The sequence below is a fragment of the Amia ocellicauda genome, unplaced genomic scaffold (assembly GCF_036373705.1).
Source record: "Amia ocellicauda isolate fAmiCal2 unplaced genomic scaffold, fAmiCal2.hap1 HAP1_SCAFFOLD_65, whole genome shotgun sequence".
Taxonomy (NCBI): Eukaryota; Metazoa; Chordata; class Actinopteri; order Amiiformes; family Amiidae; genus Amia; species Amia ocellicauda.
The window spans coordinates 370001-385000 of NW_027102995.1; the positions used below are offsets into that span (position 1 = coordinate 370001).

General features: G+C 43.4%; 10 non-coding genes and 3 pseudogenes across 10 annotated transcripts; all 13 read left to right on the forward strand.

Annotated features, from left to right (window-relative positions):
* The first annotated feature begins 572 nt into the window (after positions 1–572).
* LOC136741242 (uncharacterized) lies at positions 573–681 on the forward strand (annotated as a pseudogene).
* A 1066-nt stretch (positions 682–1747) lies between these two features.
* Positions 1748–1866, forward strand: LOC136741213 (5S ribosomal RNA). Its single transcript, XR_010813957.1, has one exon. It is a non-coding gene; the product is annotated as a 5S ribosomal RNA (ribosomal RNA).
* Positions 1867–2921: 1055 nt separating this feature from the next.
* LOC136741026 (5S ribosomal RNA) lies at positions 2922–3040 on the forward strand. Its single transcript, XR_010813783.1, has one exon. It is a non-coding gene; the product is annotated as a 5S ribosomal RNA (ribosomal RNA).
* Positions 3041–4106: 1066 nt separating this feature from the next.
* LOC136740962 (5S ribosomal RNA) lies at positions 4107–4225 on the forward strand. The gene has a single exon (XR_010813720.1). It is a non-coding gene; the product is annotated as a 5S ribosomal RNA (ribosomal RNA).
* A 1055-nt stretch (positions 4226–5280) lies between these two features.
* On the forward strand, positions 5281–5399 carry LOC136740892 (5S ribosomal RNA). The gene has a single exon (XR_010813654.1). It is a non-coding gene; the product is annotated as a 5S ribosomal RNA (ribosomal RNA).
* Positions 5400–6454: 1055 nt separating this feature from the next.
* LOC136740918 (5S ribosomal RNA) lies at positions 6455–6573 on the forward strand. Its single transcript, XR_010813678.1, has one exon. It is a non-coding gene; the product is annotated as a 5S ribosomal RNA (ribosomal RNA).
* Positions 6574–7628: 1055 nt separating this feature from the next.
* On the forward strand, positions 7629–7747 carry LOC136740821 (5S ribosomal RNA). The gene has a single exon (XR_010813586.1). It is a non-coding gene; the product is annotated as a 5S ribosomal RNA (ribosomal RNA).
* A 1066-nt stretch (positions 7748–8813) lies between these two features.
* On the forward strand, positions 8814–8932 carry LOC136741205 (5S ribosomal RNA). The gene has a single exon (XR_010813949.1). It is a non-coding gene; the product is annotated as a 5S ribosomal RNA (ribosomal RNA).
* A 1066-nt stretch (positions 8933–9998) lies between these two features.
* On the forward strand, positions 9999–10117 carry LOC136740976 (5S ribosomal RNA). The gene has a single exon (XR_010813734.1). It is a non-coding gene; the product is annotated as a 5S ribosomal RNA (ribosomal RNA).
* Positions 10118–11172: 1055 nt separating this feature from the next.
* LOC136740899 (5S ribosomal RNA) lies at positions 11173–11291 on the forward strand. Its single transcript, XR_010813660.1, has one exon. It is a non-coding gene; the product is annotated as a 5S ribosomal RNA (ribosomal RNA).
* Positions 11292–12346: 1055 nt separating this feature from the next.
* Positions 12347–12465, forward strand: LOC136741045 (5S ribosomal RNA). The gene has a single exon (XR_010813801.1). It is a non-coding gene; the product is annotated as a 5S ribosomal RNA (ribosomal RNA).
* Positions 12466–13511: 1046 nt separating this feature from the next.
* On the forward strand, positions 13512–13620 carry LOC136741278 (uncharacterized; annotated as a pseudogene).
* Positions 13621–14666: 1046 nt separating this feature from the next.
* LOC136741283 (uncharacterized) lies at positions 14667–14775 on the forward strand (annotated as a pseudogene).
* Positions 14776–15000: the final 225 nt, after the last annotated feature.

Sequence of the window (15000 nt, forward strand, 5' to 3'; positions counted from 1 at the left end):
TGGTGTATTGAAATACAGGAGCTGCTGGATTTGTGTGTTTTCTTACCCCCTCACCATAGTTTGTCAAATGTTTAAACAACTGAACTTATATTCAAGGTTTGTTTCTCTTCATATGTTTTACTGGTTTACATTTGTCTCAGCAACCTGTTGAATGATTCTTCTGCTTTCAAAACAAAATGACAACAGGATGAATGTACACACTTGAAAATACAATACATGCAATGTTATGCATCATAGTGATGCAACCTCATTTCAGTTTCATACTGCATGTCAATTGAAATCCTTACTGAAATGCACACCTTCTCAAGATTGCGCTTGACTGCCGTGTCAGGCACTCAATTACAGCTGTTTTATCAAGACAATGTGTTCGTTTTGTAAAATATAGTTCCAGTCTGGTTTGGCACCCCAGCTGACGCACAACGTTGCCACAACGTTTCATGTTAGCAGGGACTGTCTGCGGCGCGCTGGTGTGTCCCGGACTTTAGAGTAGAGAGACAGTTCATTTGCAAGTATGAGCGGCAGAAACGGATATTGCCTTCCCTTTAAGTAGAGCGTCAGGGACAGCCTCCCTGGCTTACGGCCATACTAGCCTGAATACGCCCGATCTCGGAAGCTAAGCAGGCTCGGGCCTGGTCAGTACTTGGATGGGAGACCGCCTGGGAATACCAGGTGCTGTAAGCTTTTGCATCTTTTACACACCAGAGGGCGACAAATCACGAGTTTTAACTTTGGATACACGCAATTTCATCATTATTTCAGATTTGACTTCCCCAAATACACAGGCATACAATAGATCTTGTTCTCCAACGTAAACGGTCCCTAGTAACTAGGGTACATTCGTAAATAAATTGAGCATCATGGCTAGAAGTGACTAAATGTTGCCTAATCTTTCTCATCGAGAAATGACACAATTACAGCAACACAAAAAGGAACTCCACCAGACAAAGTTCAGTGCTCACAAGGAGCCTCATTCAACACACACGGTTCCATTCCCATTCATGCAAAGCACGAAAGTGTAAAACTTGGGAACATACTTGAGAACAAAGATCACATTCAATCTCATTCAAGGCACGGATGTGAATGCAACGGGATGAAATTACTGAAATGATGCCTGCCCTCGAACTGTGATGATGGACTACCCGACTCGCCAATAATATTGGGTTCTGGTGTATTGAAATACAGGAGCTGCTGGATTTGTGTGTTTTCTTACCCCCTCACCATAGTTTGTCAAATGTTTAAACAACTGAACTTATATTCAAGGTTTGTTTCTCTTCATATGTTTTACTGGTTTACATTTGTCTCAGCAACCTGTTGAATGATTCTTCTGCTTTCAAAACAAAATGACAACAGGATGAATGCACACACTTGAAAATACAATACATGCAATGTTATGCATCATAGTGATGCAACCTCCTTTCAGTTTCATACTGCATGTCAATTGAAATCCTTACTGAAATGCACACCTTCACAAGATTGCGCTTGACTGGCGTGTCAGGCACTCAATTACAGCTGTATTATCAAGACAATGTGTTCGTTTTGTAAAATATAGTTCCGGTCTGGTGTGGCACCCCAGCTAACGCACAACGTTGCCACAATGTTGCCACAACGTGGCGTGTTAGCAGGGACTGTCTGCGGCGCGCTGGTGTGTCCCGGGCTTTAGAGTAGAGAGACAGTTCAACTGTAAGTATGAACGGCAGAAACGGATATTGCCTTCCCTTTAAGTAGAGCGTCAGGGACAGCTTCCCTGGCTTACGGCCATACTATCCTGAATACGCCCGATCTCGTCAGATCTCGGAAGCTAAGCAGGCTCGTGCCTGGTCAGTACTTGGATGGGAGACCGCCTGGGAATACCAGGTGCTGTAAGCTTTTGCATCTTTTACACTCCAGAGGGCGACAAATCACGAGTTTTAACTTTGGATACACGCAATTTCATCATTATTTCAGATTTGACTTCCCCAAATACACAGGCATACAATAGATCTTGTTCTCCAACGTAAACGGTCCCTAGTAACTAGGGTACATTCGTAAATAAATTGAGCATCATGGCTAGAAGTGACTAAATGTTGCCTAATCTTTCTCATCGAGAAATGACACAATTACAGCAACACAAAAAGGAACTCCACCGGACAAAGTTCAGTGCTCACAAGGAGCCTCATTCAACACACACGGTTCCATTCCCATTCATGCAAAGCACGAAAGTGTAAAACTTGGGAACATACTTGAGAGCAAAGATCACATTCAATCTCATTCAAGGCACGGATGTGAATGCAACGGGATGAAATTACTGAAATGATGCCTGCCCTCGAACTGTGATGATGGACTACCCGACTCGCCAATAATATTGGGTTCTGGTGTATTGAAATACAGGAGCTGCTGGATTTGTGTGTTTTCTTACCCCCTCACCATAGTTTGTCAAATGTTTAAACAACTGAACTTATATTCAAGGTTTGTTTCTCTTCATATGTTTTACTGGTTTACATTTGTCTCAGCAACCTGTTGAATGATTCTTCTGCTTTCAAAACAAAATGACAACAGGATGAATGCACACACTTGAAAATACAATACATGCAATGTTATGCATCATAGTGATGCAACCTCCTTTCAGTTTCATACTGCATGTCAATTGAAATCCTTACTGAAATGCACACCTTCTCAAGATTGCGCTTGACTGGCGTGTCAGGCACTCAATTACAGCTGTTTTATCAAGACAATGTGTTCGTTTTGTAATATATAGTTCCGGTCTGGTGTGGCACCCCAGCTAACGCACAACGTTGCCACAACGTTTCGTGTTAGCAGGGACTGTCTGCGGCGTGCTGGTGTGTCCCGGACTTTAGAGTAGAGAGACAGTTCAACTGCAAGTATGAGCGGCAGAAACGGATATTGCCTTCCCTTTAAGTAGAGCGTCAGGGACAGCCTCCCTGGCTTACGGCCATACTAGCCTGAATACGCCCGATCTCGTCTGATCTCGGAAGCTAAGCAGGCTCGGGCCTGGTCAGTACTTGTATGGGAGACCACCTGGGAATACCAGGTGCTGTAAGCTTTTGCATCTTTTACACACCAGAGGGCGACAAATCACGAGTTTTAACTTTGGATACACGCAATTTCATCATTATTTCAGATTTGACTTCCCCAAATACACAGGCATACAATAGATCTTGTTCTCCAACGTAAACGGTCCCTAGTAACTAGGGTACATTCGTAAATAAATTGAGCATCATGGCTAGAAGTGACTAAATGTTGCCTAATCTTTCTCATCGAGAAATGACACAATTACAGCAACACAAAAAGGAACTCCACCGGACAAAGTTCAGTGCTCACAAGGAGCCTCATTCAACACACACGGTTCCATTCCCATTCATGCAAAGCACGAAAGTGTAAAACTTGGGAACATACTTGAGAGCAAAGATCACATTCAATCTCATTCAAGGCACGAATGTGAATGCAACGGGATGAAATTACTGAAATGATGCCTGCCCTCGAACTGTGATGATGGACTACCCGACTCGCCAATAATATTGGGTTCTGGTGTATTGAAATACAGGAGCTGCTGGATTTGTGTGTTTTCTAACCCCCTCACCATAGTTTGTCAAATGTTTAAACAACTGAACTTATATTCAAGGTTTGTTTCTCTTCATATGTTTTACTGGTTTACATTTGTCTCAGCAACCTGTTGAATGATTCTTCTGCTTTCAAAACAAAATGACAACAGGATGAATGCACACACTTGAAAATACAATACATGCAATGTTATGCATCATAGTGATGCAACCTCCTTTCAGTTTCATACTGCATGTCAATTGAAATCCTTACTGAAATGCACACCTTCTCAAGATTGCGCTTGACTGGCGTGTCAGGCACTCAATTACAGCTGTTTTATCAAGAGAATGTGTTCGTTTTGTAATATATAGTTCCGGTCTGGTGTGGCACCCCAGCTAACGCACAACGTTGCCACAATGTTGCCACAACGTGGCGTGTTAGCAGGGACTGTCTGCGGCGCGCTGGTGTGTCCCGGGCTTTAGAGTAGAGAGACAGTTCAACTGTAAGTATGAACAGCAGAAACGGATATTGCCTTCCCTTTAAGTAGAGCGTCAGGGACAGCCTTCCTGGCTTACGGCCATACTAGCCTGAATACGCCCGATCTCGTCCGATCTCGGAAGCCAAGCAGGCTCGGGCCTGGTCAGTACTTGGATGGGAGACCGCCTGGGAATACCAGGTGCTGTAAGCTTTTGCATCTTTTACACACCAGAGGGCGACAAATCACGAGTTTTAACTTTGGATACACGCAATTTCATCATTATTTCAGATTTGACTTCCCCAAATACACAGGCATACAATAGATCTTGTTCTCCAACGTAAACGGTCCCTAGTAACTAGGGTACATTCGTAAATAAATTGAGCATCATGGCTAGAAGTGACTAAATGTTGCCTAATCTTTCTCATCGAGAAATGACACAATTACAGCAACACAAAAAGGAACTCCACCGGACAAAGTTCAGTGCTCACAAGGAGCCTCATTCAACACACACGGTTCCATTCCCATTCATGCAAAGCACGAAAGTGTAAAACCTGGGAACATACTTGAGAGCAAAGATCACATTCAATCTCATTCAAGGCACGGATGTGAATGCAACGGGATGAAATTACTGAAATGATGCCTGCCCTCGAACTGTGATGATGGACTACCCGACTCGCCAATAATATTGGGTTCTGGTGTATTGAAATACAGGAGCTGCTGGATTTGTGTGTTTTCTAACCCCCTCACCATAGTTTGTCAAATGTTTAAACAACTGAACTTATATTCAAGGTTTGTTTCTCTTCATATGTTTTACTGGTTTACATTTGTCTCAGCAACCTGTTGAATGATTCTTCTGCTTTCAAAACAAAATGACAACAGGATGAATGCACACACTTGAAAATACAATACATGCAATGTTATGCATCATAGTGATGCAACCTCCTTTCAGTTTCATACTGCATGTCAATTGAAATCCTTACTGAAATGCACACCTTCTCAAGATTGCGCTTGACTGGCGTGTCAGGCACTCAATTACAGCTGTTTTATCAAGACAATGTGTTCGTTTTGTAATATATAGTTCCGGTCTGGTGTGGCACCCCAGCTAACGCACAACGTTGCCACAACGTTTCGTGTTAGCAGGGACTGTCTGCGGCGTGCTGGTGTGTCCCGGACTTTAGAGTAGAGAGACAGTTCAACTGCAAGTATGAGCGGCAGAAACGGATATTGCCTTCCCTTTAAGTAGAGCGTCAGGGACAGCCTCCCTGGCTTACGGCCATACTAGCCTGAATACGCCCGATCTCGTCTGATCTCGGAAGCTAAGCAGGCTCGGGCCTGGTCAGTACTTGGATGGGAGACCACCTGGGAATACCAGGTGCTGTAAGCTTTTGCATCTTTTACACACCAGAGGGCGACAAATCACGAGTTTTAACTTTGGATACACGCAATTTCATCATTATTTCAGATTTGACTTCCCCAAATACACAGGCATACAATAGATCTTGTTCTCCAACGTAAACGGTCCCTAGTAACTAGGGTACATTCGTAAATAAATTGAGCATCATGGCTAGAAGTGACTAAATGTTGCCTAATCTTTCTCATCGAGAAATGACACAATTACAGCAACACAAAAAGGAACTCCACCGGACAAAGTTCAGTGCTCACAAGGAGCCTCATTCAACACACACGGTTCCATTCCCATTCATGCAAAGCACGAAAGTGTAAAACTTGGGAACATACTTGAGAGCAAAGATCACATTCAATCTCATTCAAGGCACGGATGTGAATGCAACGGGATGAAATTACTGAAATGATGCCTGCCCTCGAACTGTGATGATGGACTACCCGACTCGCCAATAATATTGGGTTCTGGTGTATTGAAATACAGGAGCTGCTGGATTTGTGTGTTTTCTTACCCCCTCACCATAGTTTGTCAAATGTTTAAACAACTGAACTTATATTCAAGGTTTATTTCTCTTCATATGTTTTACTGGTTTACATTTGTCTCAGCAACCTGTTGAATGATTCTTCTGCTTTCAAAACAAAATGACAACAGGATGAATGCACACACTTGAAAATACAATACATGCAATGTTATGCATCATAGTGATGCAACCTCCTTTCAGTTTCATACTGCATGTCAATTGAAATCCTTACTGAAATGCATACCTTCTCAAGATTGCGCTTGACTGGCGTGTCAGGCACTCAATTACAGCTGTTTTATCAAGACAATGTGTTCGTTTTGTAAAATATAGTTCCGGTCTGGTGTGGCACCCCAGCTAACGCACAACGTTGCCACAACGTTTCGTGTTAGCAGGGACTGTCTGCAGCGTGCTGGTGTGTCCCGGACTTTAGAGTAGAGAGACAGTTCAACTGCAAGTATGAGTGGCAGAAACGGATATTGCCTTCCCTTTAAGTAGAGGGTCAGGGACAGCCTCCCTGGCTTACGGCCATACTAGTCTGAATACGCCCGATCTCGTCCGATCTCGGAAGCTAAGCAGGCTCGGGCCTGGTCAGTACTTGGATGGGAGACCACCTGGGAATACCAGGTGCTGTAAGCTTTTGCATCTTTTACACACCAGAGGGCGACAAATCACGAGTTTTAACTTTGGATACACGCAATTTCATCATTATTTCAGATTTGACTTCCCCAAATACACAGGCATACAATTGATCTTGTTCTCCAACGTAAACGGTCCCTAGTAACTAGGGTACATTCGTAAATAAATTGAGCATCATGGCTAGAAGTGACTAAATGTTGCCTAATCTTTCTCATCGAGAAATGACACAATTACAGCAACACAAAAAGGAACTCCACCGGACAAAGTTCAGTGCTCACAAGGAGCCTCATTCAACACACACGGTTCCATTCCCATTCATGCAAAGCACGAAAGTGTAAAACTTGGGAACATACTTGAGAGCAAAGATCACATTCAATCTCATTCAAGGCACGGATGTGAATGCAACGGGATGAAATTACTGAAATGATGCCTGCCCTCGAACTGTGATGATGGACTACCCGACTCGCCAATAATATTGGGTTCTGGTGTATTGAAATACAGGAGCTGCTGGATTTGTGTGTTTTCTTACCCCCTCACCATAGTTTGTCAAATGTTTAAACAACTGAACTTATATTCAAGGTTTGTTTCTCTTCATATGTTTTACTGGTTTACATTTGTCTCAGCAACCTGTTGAATGATTCTTCTGCTTTCAAAACAAAATGACAACAGGATGAATGCACACACTTGAAAATACAATACATGCAATGTTATGCATCATAGTGATGCAACCTCCTTTCAGTTTCATACTGCATGTCAATTGAAATCCTTACTGAAATGCACACCTTCTCAAGATTGCGCTTGACTGCCGTGTCAGGCACTCAATTACAGCTCTATTATCAAGACAATGTGTTCGTTTTGTAAAATATAGTTCCGGTCTGGTGTGGCACCCCAGCTAACGCACAACGTTGCCACAACGTTTCGTGTTAGCAGGGACTGTCTGCGGCGCGCTGGTGTGTCCCGGACTTTAGAGTAGAGAGACAGTTCAACTGCAAGTATGAGCGGCAGAAACGGATATTGCCTTCCCTTTAAGTAGAGCGTCAGGGACAGCCTCCCTGGCTTACGGCCATACTAGCCTGAATACGCCCGATCTCGTCCGATCTCGGAAGCTAAGCAGGCTCGGGCCTGGTCAGTACTTGGATGGGAGACCGCCTGGGAATACCAGGTGCTGTAAGCTTTTGCATCTTTTACACACCAGAGGGCGACAAATCACGAGTTTTAACTTTGGATACACGCAATTTCATCATTATTTCAGATTTGACTTCCCCAAATACACAGGCATACAATAGATCTTGTTCTCCAACGTAAACGGTCCCTAGTAACTAGGGTACATTCGTAAATAAATTGAGCATCATGGCTAGAAGTGACTAAATGTTGCCTAATCTTTCTCATCGAGAAATGACACAATTACAGCAACACAAAAAGGAACTCCACCGGACAAAGTTCAGTGCTCACAAGGAGCCTCATTCAACACACACGGTTCCATTCCCATTCATGCAAAGCACGAAAGTGTAAAACTTGGGAACATACTTGAGAGCAAAGATCACATTCAATCTCATTCAAGGCACGGATGTGAATGCAACGGGATGAAATTACTGAAATGATGCCTGCCCTCGAACTGTGATGATGGACTACCCGACTCGCCAATAATATTGGGTTCTGGTGTATTGAAATACAGGAGCTGCTGGATTTGTGTGTTTTCTTACCCCCTCACCATAGTTTGTCAAATGTTTAAACAACTGAACTTATATTCAAGGTTTGATTCTCTTCATATGTTTTACTGGTTTACATTTGTCTCAGCAACCTGTTGAATGATTCTTCTGCTTTCAAAACAAAATGACAACAGGATGAATGCACACACTTGAAAATACAATACATGCAATGTTATGCATCATAGTGATGCAACCTCCTTTCAGTTTCATACTGCATGTCAATTGAAATCCTTACTGAAATGCACACCTTCTCAAGATTGCGCTTGACTGGCGTGTCAGGCACTCAATTACAGCTGTTTTATCAAGACAATGTGTTCGTTTTGTAATATATAGTTCCGGTCTGGTGTGGCACCCCAGCTAACGCACAACGTTGCCACAATGTTGCCACAACGTGGCGTGTTAGCAGGGACTGGCTGCGGCGCGCTGGTGTGTCCCGGGCTTTAGAGTAGAGAGACAGTTCAACTGCAAGTATGAGCGGCAGAAACGGATATTGCCTTCCCTTTAAGTAGAGCGTCAGGGACAGCCTCCCTGGCTTACGGCCATACTAGCCTGAATACGCCCGATCTCGTCCGATCTCGGAAGCTAAGCAGGCTCGGGCCTGGTCAGTACTTGGATGGGAGAGCGCCTGGGAATACCATGTGCTGTAAGCTTTTGCATCTTTTACACACCAGAGGGCGACAAATCACGATTTTTAACTTTGGATACGCGCAATTTCATCATTATTTCAGATTTGACTTCCCCAAATACACAGGCATACAATAGATCTTGTTCTCCAACGTAAACGGTCCCTAGTAACTAGGGTACATTCGTAAATAAATTGAGCATCATGGCTAGAAGTGACTAAATGTTGCCTAATCTTTCTCATCGAGAAATGACACAATTACAGCAACACAAAAAGGAACTCCACCGGACAAAGTTCAGTGCTCACAAGGAGCCTCATTCAACACACACGGTTCCATTCCCATTCATGCAAAGCACGAAAGTGTAAAACTTGGGAACATACTTGAGAGCAAAGATCACATTCAATCTCATTCAAGGCACGGATGTGAATGCAACGGGATGAAATTACTGAAATGATGCCTGCCCTCGAACTGTGATGATGGACTACCCGACTCGCCAATAATATTGGGTTCTGGTGTATTGAAATACAGGAGCTGCTGGATTTGTGTGTTTTCTTACCCCCTCACCATAGTTTGTCAAATGTTTAAACAACTGAACTTATATTCAAGGTTTGTTTCTCTTCATATGTTTTACTGGTTTACATTTGTCTCAGCAACCTGTTGAATGATTCTTCTGCTTTCAAAACAAAATGACAACAGGATGAATGCACACACTTGAAAATACAATACATGCAATGTTATGCATCATAGTGATGCAACCTCCTTTCAGTTTCATACTGCATGTCAATTGAAATCCTTACTGAAATGCACACCTTCTCAAGATTGCGCTTGACTGGCGTGTCAGGCACTCAATCACAGCTGTTTTATCAAGACAATGTGTTCGTTTTGTAATATATAGTTCCGGTCTGGTGTGGCACCCCAGCTAACGCACAACGTTGCCACAATGTTGCCACAACGTGGCGTGTTAGCAGGGACTGGCTGTGGCGCGCTGGTGTGTCCCGGGCTTTAGAGTAGAGAGACAGTTCAACTGTAAGTATGAACGGCAGAAACGGATATTGCCTTCCCTTTAAGTAGAGCGTCAGGGACAGCCTCCCTGGCTTACGGCCATACTAGCCTGAATACGCCCGATCTCATCCGATCTCGGAAGCCAAGCGGGCTCGGGCCTGGTCAGTACTTGGATGGGAGACCGCCTGGGAATACCAGGTGCTGTAAGCTTTTGCACCTTTTACACACCAGAGGGCGACAAATCACGAGTTTTAACTTTGGATACACACAATTTCATCATTATTTCAGATTTTACTTCCCCAAATACACAGGCATACAATAGATCTTGTTCTCCAACGTAAACGGTCCCTAGTAACTAGGGTACATTCGTAAATAAATTGAGCATCATGGCTAGAAGTGACTAAATGTTGCCTAATCTTTCTCATCGAGAAATGACACAATTACAGCAACACAAAAAGGAACTCCACCGGACAAAGTTCAGTGCTCACAAGGAGCCTCATTCAACACACACGGTTCCATTCCCATTCATGCAAAGCACGAAAGTGTAAAACTTGGGAACATACTTGAGAGCAAAGATCACATTCAATCTCATTCAAGGCACGGATGTGAATGCAACGGGATGAAATTACTGAAATGATGCCTGCCCTCGAACTGTGATGATGGACTACCCGACTCGCCAATAATATTGGGTTCTGGTGTATTGAAATACAGGAGCTGCTGGATTTGTGTGTTTTCTTACCCCCTCACCATAGTTTGTCAAATGTTTAAACAACTGAACTTATATTCAAGGTTTGTTTCTCTTCATATGTTTTACTGGTTTACATTTGTCTCAGCAACCTGTTGAATGATTCTTCTGCTTTCAAAACAAAATGACAACAGGATGAATGCACACACTTGAAAATACAATACATGCAATGTTATGCATCATAGTGATGCAACCTCCTTTCAGCTTCATACTGCATGTCAATTGAAATCCTTACTGAAATGCACACCTTCTCAAGATTGAGCTTGACTGGCGTGTCAGGCACTCAATTACAGCTGTTTTATCAAGACAATGTGTTCGTTTTGTAAAAAATAGTTCCGGTCTGGTGTGGCACCCCAGCTAACGCACAACGTTGCCACAATGTGGCATGTAAGCAGGGACTGTCTGCGGCGCGCTGGTGTGTCCCGGGCTTTAGAGTAGAGAGACAGTTCAACTGTAAGTATGAACGGCAGAAACGGATATTGCCTTCCCTTTAAGTAGAGCGTCAGGGACAGCCTCCCTGGCTTACGGCCATACTAGCCTGAATACGCCCGATCTCGTCTGATCTCGGAAGCTAAGCAGGCTCGGGCCTGGTCAGTACTTGGATGGGAGACCGCCTGGGAATACCAGGTGCTGTAAGCTTTTGCATCTTTTACACACCAGAGGGCGACAAATCACGAGTTTTAACTTTGGATACACGCAATTTCATCATTATTTCAGATTTGACTTCCCCAAATACACAGGCATCCAATAGATCTTGTTCTCCAACGTAAACGGTCCGTAGTAACTAGGGTACATTCGTAAATAAATTGAGCATCATGGCTAGAAGTGACTAAATGTTGCCTAATCTTTCTCATCGAGAAATGACACAATTACAGCAACACAAAAAGGAACTCCACCGGACAAAGTTCAGTGCTCACAAGGAGCCTCATTCAACACACACGGTTCCATTCCCATTCATGCAAAGCACGAAAGTGTAAAACTTGGGAACATACTTGAGAGCAAAGATCACATTCAATCTCATTCAAGGCACGGATGTGAATGCAACGGGATGAAATTACTGAAATGATGCCTGCCCTCGAACCCGGATGATGGACTACCCGACTCGCCAATAATATTGGGTTCTGGTGTATTGAAATACAGGAGCTGCTGGATTTGTGTGTTTTCTTACCCCCTCACCATAGTTTGTCAAATGTTTAAACAACTGAACTTATATTCAAGGTTTGTTTCTCTTCATATGTTTTACTGGTTTACATTTGTCTCAGCAACCTGTTGAATGATTCTTCTGCTTTCAAAACAAAATGACAACAGGATGAATGCACACACTTGAAAATACAATACATGCAATGTTATGCATCATAGTGATGCAACCTCCTTTCAGTTTCATACTGCATGTCAATTGAAATCCTTACTGAAATGCACACCTTCTCAAGATTGCGCTTGACTGGCGTGTCAGGCACTCAATTACAGCTGTTTTATCAAGACAATGTGTTCGTTTTGTAAAATATAGTTCCGGTCTGGTGTGGCACCCCAGCTAACGCACAACGTTGCCACAACGTTTCGTGTTAGCAGGGACTGTCTGCGGCGCGCTGGTGTGTCCCGGACTTTAGAGTAGAGAGACAGTTCAACTGCAAGTATGAGCGGCAGAAACGGATATTGCCTTCCCTTTAAGTAGAGCGTCAGGGACAGCCTCTCTGGCTTACGGCCATACTAGCCTGAATACGCCCGATCTCGTCCGATCTCGGAAGCTAAGCCGGCTCGGGCCTGGTCAGTACTTGGATGGGAGACCGCCTGGGAATACCAGGTGCTGTAAGCTTTTGCATCTTTTACACACCAGAGGGCGACAAATCACGAGTTTTAACTTTGGATACACGCAATTTCATCATTATTTCAGATTTGACTTCCCCAAATACACAGGCATCCAATAGATCTTGTTCTCCAACGTAAACGGTCCGTAGTAACTAGGGTACATTCGTAAATAAATTGAGCATCATGGCTAGAAGTGACTAAATGTTGCCTAATCTTTCTCATCGAGAAATGACACAATTACAGCAACACAAAAAGGAACTCCACCGGACAAAGTTCAGTGCTCACAAGGAGCCTCATTCAACACACACGGTTCCATTCCCATTCATGCAAAGCACGAAAGTGTAAAACTTGGGAACATACTTGAGAGCAAAGATCACATTCAATCTCATTCAAGGCACGGATGTGAATGCAACGGGATGAAATTACTGAAATGATGCCTGCCCTCGAACTGTGATGATGGACTACCCGACTCGCCAATAATATTGGGTTCTGGTGTATTGAAATACAGGAGCTGCTGGATTTGTGTGTTTTCTTACCCCCTCACCATAGTTTGTCAAATGTTTAAACAACTGAACTTATATTCAAGGTTTGTTTCTCTTCATATGTTTTACTGGTTTACATTTGTCTCAGCAACCTGTTGAATGATTCTTCTGCTTTCAAAACAAAATGACAACAGGATGAATGCACACACTTGAAAATACAATACATGCAATGTTATGCATCATAGTGATGCAACCTCCTTTCAGTTTCATACTGCATGTCAATTGAAATCCTTACTGAAATGCACACCTTCTCAAGATTGCGCTTGACTGGCGTGTCAGGCACTCAATTACAGCTGTATTATCAAGACAATGTGTTCGTTTTGTAAAATATAGTTCCGGTCTGGTGTGGCACCCCAGCTAACGCACAACGTTGCCACAACGTTTCGTGTTAGCAGGGACTGTCTGCGGCGCGCTGGTGTGTCCCGGACTTTAGAGTAGAGAGACAGTTCAACTGCAAGTATGAGCGGCAGAAACGGATATTGCCTTCCCTTTAAGTAGAGCGTCAGGGACAGCTTACGGCCATACTAGCCTGAATACGTCCGATCTCAGAAGCTAAGCAGGCTCGGGCCTGGTCAGTACTTGGATGGGAGACCACCTGGGAATACCAGGTGCTGTAAGCTTTTGCATCTTTTACACACCAGAGGGCGACAAATCACGAGTTTTAACTTTGGATACACGCAATTTCATTATTATTTCAGATTTGACTTCCCCAAATACACAGGCATCCAATAGATCTTGTTCTCCAACGTAAACGGTCCCTAGTAACTAGGGTACATTCGTAAATAAATTGAGCATCATGGCTAGAAGTGACTAAATGTTGCCTAATCTTTCTCATCGAGAAATGACACAATTACAGCAACACAAAAAGGAACTCCACCGGACAAAGTTCAGTGCTCACAAGGAGCCTCATTCAACACACACGGTTCCATTCCCATTCATGCAAAGCACGAAAGTGTAAAACTTGGGAACATACTTGAGAGCAAAGATCACATTCAATCTCATTCAAGGCACGGATGTGAATGCAACGGGATGAAATTACTGAAATGATGCCTGCCCTCGAACTGTGATGATGGACTACCCGACTCGCCAATAATATTGGGTTCTGGTGTATTGAAATACAGGAGCTGCTGGATTTGTGTGTTTTCTTACCCCCTCACCATAGTTTGTCAAATGTTTAAACAACTGAACTTATATTCAAGGTTTGTTTCTCTTCATATGTTTTACTGGTTTACATTTGTCTCAGCAACCTGTTGAATGATTCTTCTGCTTTCAAAACAAAATGACAACAGGATGAATGCACACACTTGAAAATACAATACATGCAATGTTATGCATCATAGTGATGCAACCTCCTTTCAGTTTCATACTGCATGTCAATTGAAATCCTTACTGAAATGCACACCTTCTCAAGATTGCGCTTGACTGGCGTGTCAGGCACTCAATTACAGCTGTATTATCAAGACAATGTGTTCGTTTTGTAAAATATAGTTCCGGTCTGGTGTGGCACCCCAGCTAACGCACAATGTTGCCACAACGTTTCGTGTTAGCAGGGACTGTCTGCGGCGCGCTGGTGTGTCCCGGACTTTAGAGTAGAGAGACAGTTCAACTGCAAGTATGAGCGGCAGAAACGGATATTGCCTTCCCTTTAAGTAGAGCGTCAGGGACAGCTTACGGCCATACTAGACTGAATACGTCCGATCTCAGAAGCTAAGCAGGCTCGGGCCTGGTCAGTACTTGGATGGGAGACCGCCTGGGAATACCAGGTGCTGTAAGCTTTTGCATCTTTTACACACCAGAGGGCGACAAATCACGAGTCTTAACTTTGGATACACGCAATTTCATCATTATTTCAGATTTGACTTCCCCAAATACACAGGCATACAATAGATCTTGTTCTCCAACGTAAACGGTCCCTATTAACTAGTGTACATTTGTAAATAAATTGAGCATCATGGCTAGAAGTGACTAAATGTTGCCTAATCTTTCTCATCGAGAAATGA